Source organism: Clinocottus analis, unplaced genomic scaffold (assembly GCF_023055335.1).
Source record: "Clinocottus analis isolate CAN_PGR_092001 unplaced genomic scaffold, fCliAna1.0.p SCAF_3, whole genome shotgun sequence".
Classification (NCBI taxonomy): Eukaryota; Metazoa; Chordata; class Actinopteri; order Perciformes; family Cottidae; genus Clinocottus; species Clinocottus analis.
Genome location: NW_027176042.1, coordinates 16867995 through 16874052, shown reverse-complemented (window position 1 = coordinate 16874052; position 6058 = coordinate 16867995).

Sequence of the window (6058 nt, the reverse complement as noted above, 5' to 3'; positions counted from 1 at the left end):
AGTGTGGCTCCAGTCTTTTTACTTAAGGTCAGCATCACAGTTATCCTAAAGAGGAAACACATCTTAGATACTCTTAGATACTGGTATTTGTTTTTTAAAGTAGTTTGAACGGATTTCAATGCCTTTATTGTGTCTATGATGAGACTTTATAGACAAAATGATGGGATGAATAAGATGGCATTTAAAAAAAATGCGTTTGAAAGACGAATGACTGGATTCAATATGCCCTAGTCATCTGATGAGCACTGCAAATGAAATGTCTTAATGAGAAGGAAAAAAAATCAAACATATCAAACCCCCACATACCCTCATTCCCATGTAAGGTACATTATGGGACCTTTGCGGCAGTCTTTCTTTCCCCTGCATTTTTGTATCTCCATTGTCACCAGTATAGTTGTTGTTCTCTATCATATAAGCCACAGCAGAGGCCTCTGAAATCCTGATTACAGCCAGGAGTGTGGGGCCCGCAGCCATCATTCTTTCTATGATCTTGTTAGATGATTTCGTTCAGGGATCTCCACATGACTAGTCCAGATTTGATTAAATCCCTTACCAGTGTGTTTGCAGGCCTCTGGGTGTGTGCCAGTGTGTATCTGTGCTTTGTGTGTATGAGCATGTGTGTCTATGTGTGTGTGTGCAGTCAAGCACATACATCCAACTGTCACACTTCAGAAATCAGCTTTACTTTCTTTGACTTGGAGGTGACATCTTGACTTGATCCGGTTGATGATGTGAAGTAAATCTTCTTTTGTTGGTGTCCCGTTGCAACTGCATGAAACATTCTGAAAAAGTTTATGGACTTTTCAGCCAAGCAAAACCCTTTCAGAGAGTAATGTGAAGGTAACAAAAAAAGCGAAGGAAATCTGTCGCTTTCAAATGCTGTAAAATCTTTTCTTGCGTTTCTCTTTTTTTCTACGAGGAGATAAGCTTTTATCTCAAACCCTGATCTCAAACAGTTCTGTAGACTGCCATCCACATCTTATATAAAAAACACAGTTTAGTAACAGGGCCCCTTAAAAATGATACGGTTCATTCAAGGGGTTTATCCTGCTTATATTACATAATCTATACATTATGAATGAGGGTTACAGCCTGTTGTGAGATTCTGCCAACCAGAAAGGTTGCCCGAAATGTCATCACTTCATCTTATTTTTCCAATGAGACATTAATGTGAGGACGTCATATATATTAGCATATTAATGATTGATTCTTAAGTTATAGCCAACAAACATGTTTTTTTGTGAAGTCACATTGACCTTTGACCTCCAAAATCGAATCAGTACATACTTGAGTCGTAGTGGATTTTTGTGCCCCATTTGAATGTATTTTTTTTAAGTTCCTGAGATATTGCGTTCCAGAGAATATACCTGATAAACGTAGTATGTACAGACAGACAGAAGGACAACCAGAAAACATCATGCCTCTGGACACGGCTGTGCCTCTGTGCAGTGGCAGAACACCATTTCCCGACAAAGGGTTGTGATATTCTACTCTTCTGATGATTGTTAGGATTGATGACAGCTGGCAGTCAACGTTAAATAGTTTTCCTCGAAGCTGAAGATCGACCACCGCAGCAGCAGAGTAGACCAGACAGAAAGATATCCAGACATCCAACCATTTCATTTGCATCTTTAAAACATCATTCATCATTTTCTAGTTAGTTTACTATACGTTTATGCATTATGAAATGCATCTAATGCACAAATGAAACAAAATTTTGGCTAATGTGTTAGCAGTTTGCTTTATAGACAATTATCAGACGTAGAGCAACATTATCATTCATTTGGAGTCTTGATTCTAGATTGTGAAGAATATCAAATAGTCAAAGTCAAATATGTGTTTGCTCTGTTTGTTGGCTCTTCCACTTACTGGTTCATGATCAGCTGTCAATTTAGTTTTGCTCTAGGATAGTGGTACGACATATTTGACCAGACAGGGTCGATGAGAGTGGAAACAATTGTGCAAGTCAAAGTAGATGTGCAGGCAATAACACTAAACATAATTAGCTAATATAGGCTGATAAAAATGATAATATTCTATTGATTAATAAAGGTTAAAATTCTGATCCTGTACAAAGAGACAAATCGAGGTAGATATATTTAACAGACCACAGCAGTTCAGTCAGTGATAATAGCACGAAGAGAAATAATCAGGTGGGGTGAGAGCGAGACAGGGAAGCCATCAGGATGAAAGACAAGCAAACAAATACTATGCTATGGTATCGATACAGCGACAATCATACAGTATGTACAGCACAAACAGGAAGCCGAACAGAGACTAATTTACGGAAGTGATGGAGAGAAGGATGCCATAAGACAGATGAAGAAAGAGAACAGCAGCCAGTGAGAGAGAAAGAAGGGAAGCAGCAATCTTCCCTGCGATTATGGAGAAGGCATAACAGATTAGTTGACTCACGCACTGTGTTCTGGAGCGGCGCTTCAGGACAGAGCCAAGATAGAAACGCAACGCACCAAAAGTCAGCCTTGCCTAAAGATTAAAGCAACCTAGATTTTTCTCCTGATCTTTTGATAGTGAGCGATAAAAGAAAAAAAAAAATGGGCACGATAATGTGAAGTGAATCCATAGTCACAGTTAACATTACACCAAACCCTGTTACTGTTGAATTCATTACTGTAGTAGATGTTTAACTGCTACGACTACTTGTATTTATATATGATGCTCTTTTTTTGGAGGGGTTGGGGGTATCAATCAATCAGTCACTCACTCTTTATTGGCAAATAGGCCTTTATGCATTATTCCATGACATTTCCATGAAAAAAAAGAAATTTGATTCAGGTATTACAAGTCTCTGCTGGCACCAGGAATTTGTGAGTGTTGCTCTTGGCAAACCATTTATTGCACTGTTGATGAACACCAAGAGGCAGGATCAAGCAAATCCCTATAAAAGGGAAGGATTGTCATTAATATGACTCTTGCGCCGCTTTTCCCAATCCAGAAGGAAATGATTGAAAAATCCTTTAGAGACTTGCAAATGCGCCGCAAAGTCCAATAGAAGGTAAGTTAATGAGTGAGAACATCCATCCATCCATCTATTATCTGAACCGCTTATCCTCATCAGGGTCGCGAGGCGCTGGAGCCGATCCCTGCTGTCAAGGGGCAAAGGCAAGAACACTCTTAGATTATTGTGAAACAACTTTCTGTGAAAGCTGAATAAAAAACATTAGACATTGTGATCAGGAAAAGCCCCAAATATGCAGAAAAAAATCAGAAGTTCATACAACATCTCTGCATACTGCATAGAGCTTCTATTAAACGCTGGCTCGGTGCCTGAACTCAGCCAGAGGTTGTGTCGTTGGTTCTGCGCTTTAAAAATAGTCTACTTTTAAACTAAAATCAATCAGTGTGGGTTCACTTTTGATCCCTCGCTGTTGACATGAGCCTAAAGTTATTCTTTTCATTGCAGCAGGGGGCAGCACATTCCAAACTACCATGACTGAACAAGCTTCAGCACCAGGTGAAAATACCACAGCTCATTTGGATATTTCTGTTGTTGATGCACGGAAGTGTGCTGAGGTGTGCTCCGCATGTGGCTGCATATGTTTTTACGAGTGTGTGCATTTCTGTGCGTGTGCAATGCATTTTCTGCTCACGACAATATATTTGTGTGCTCAAGCATCATGTGTGCATCTCTGCCTTCATTACTGTTACATTTAAGTTTGCATGCTCACAGTGCCTGAAAGGGGCATCATGGAGATTCAGGTAGATTTCATCATTGCACGCTTGATGAGCCAAAGAAAATGAAATACATAGCCCTCAGTGTCATTGTGAGCATGTCCTCGCACATGCGTGTCTTGAATGTGTGTATGCACATGAGGCATTTCCTGCATTTATCTCCTTCATTAAGAGCTGTAATCATGCTTATCATGAGGTTTTATAGGCACACAACCTTATATATATATATATATATATATATATATAAAAGAGCGAGCAAAGTGAAATAGAAAACGGATGACCAATAGTGGGAAATACGGTTCATCTAAAATGTGAAGAAAGAGAAGGATGGGAAAAGGAAATGAAGAGAGGAGGGGCATGAGTGAGAGTAATCTGCTGTGTAATGAAAGGAGGCAACACAGAGAAAATGGTTTCTGTACCTGGTGCGAGAAAGAGAGAGCAGAGAGGATGGACAGAGAACTCAGAGGTCAAAAAGGGTAACTGTTCATTGTCCTTTGGACAATTGTTGTTTTCAGACTCAAATTCAACTTTATATAGTCTGTGAGCTTTAAAAAAATATGTTTTTTTCTGTTTTGTTGAGTGTTGTGTTTTGTTGAAAATGATCCCAAAATTCAGAGGTACACATTGAAACATAGCAGTTGATCTATATACTCGCACCCAAACATACAAGTGGGGCAGGAGAGAATTAAAATCAGATCCCAAGTTAGAGCAATTATATTCCAGTATGTTACCAGAACCTTTCTGTATACCTGCAAAAAACAGTCTGAATATAGCTAATAAATACCAACAGATAAAACAATGAGGTGAAAATAGAATACCACAAAGTGGTCCAAAACCAACATTTTACAGAAAATTCAGTAGATAACACAATACAAATACTAAAAACGTGTTTCCTTTATCATTTATCATGCTACATTTGTATGATTTTGGATTCCTTAAACGTTTGGTGCTACGAATTAAAGGTATCTTTGATCATTTGTTGTAGTTTAAATTTTCTCTCTGCTTCTTTCAGCGATTCAATTTAAAGATGTCCTTGTGACTGTAAAGACAGAGTCATATATAACGTTCTGGGAAGAAAGAATACGTCCGATGTCTGTTTCAACCAGTCAATCCATTTACATTTACATCGATTTAGTTGTAATGCGGTCTCTGAACAATGAGAGACGTCAAACTGAACTGTGGAGCCATTTAAAATGCTCTGACATAACGCACTGGATTCATTTTAATAATAAAAAGTTTCTTTCTTACTATGTGCTGCCGATATTTGTTCTTTACATGGCACATTAACTACCCCTGACATAATGAACAGCCAATGAAAAGCTATTACGCTGCATGGTAAACCCTGCCCTCTACGCCAACATCTTCGATGTATAATAAAGTGCAGCACACATCAGAATTGTACGTGGGGGAGAGAGTGAGAGAGAGAGAAAGAGAAAGAGAAATAGACAATGTCACAGGGGTAAGGATGTCAAAAGGGACCCGACTGGGCACCTTCTTTGAGTTCTCAGTTCATGGGTCAAAGGAGAAGAAGCCCGATTACACTCCAGGCATCTTTCCTTCTCTCCATCGCCCTCCCTGTCCTCTTCACTAGGCAGCAAATGAAGTGTAGCCTGAAAAAAATCACCATTACCACTATGTATCATCATCACTACCAGCATCTTTAATGCAATCAAGGAGTGATTATTGACTAACTAGAGGGGACTTGTGACAAGTTAAAAAAAAAAAGGAAATTGACTATTGGTACTACTTTAAAAATCACTTAATAATACTATAATAATATTAATGCATTTTATTTGTATGGCGCTTTAAAAAGTACTCAAAGGCACTCATAATAAAAAAACAGAAAGAATTGAGGTTGGTGTCGACGGATCTCAGGTGGCGAGTGTGCAGCGAGAATGCTGTGAAAGGTCAAACTCATCTCTTTGGGAATGTGGGAGGAAGAAAATTGAGGTGGGTCAGGAGAAGCATGACTGGAGGGGCAAAACACCTTTGGGTTTCTTTTCATGCCAGGATGAAATCTGCTTACTGCTTAAAAGTGATATTTGCTACTTAAAGGTTCTCATACTCCGTCAACACCATGTCTTGGTTGGTTCTTTGTGTTAACGAGTAATGAGGCATTTGCCGATTTTAGGTTTTTAGATTTTTTTTTTATCATGCCAGTGACGTGAGGACTGCAAATATTTGATTTACACAAAACAATACTGTGTGGCATGAAGAAAATATATATGAGAAATGCTAAGCAGAAGCATGGAATGTGTTAGCATGGTCATGCCCGGGTGTTCTGGTCTGTGATTATGAATTTGTTAGTGTGTCAGAAAGTGTATACACACACACTCACACACACACACACACAGACACACACACA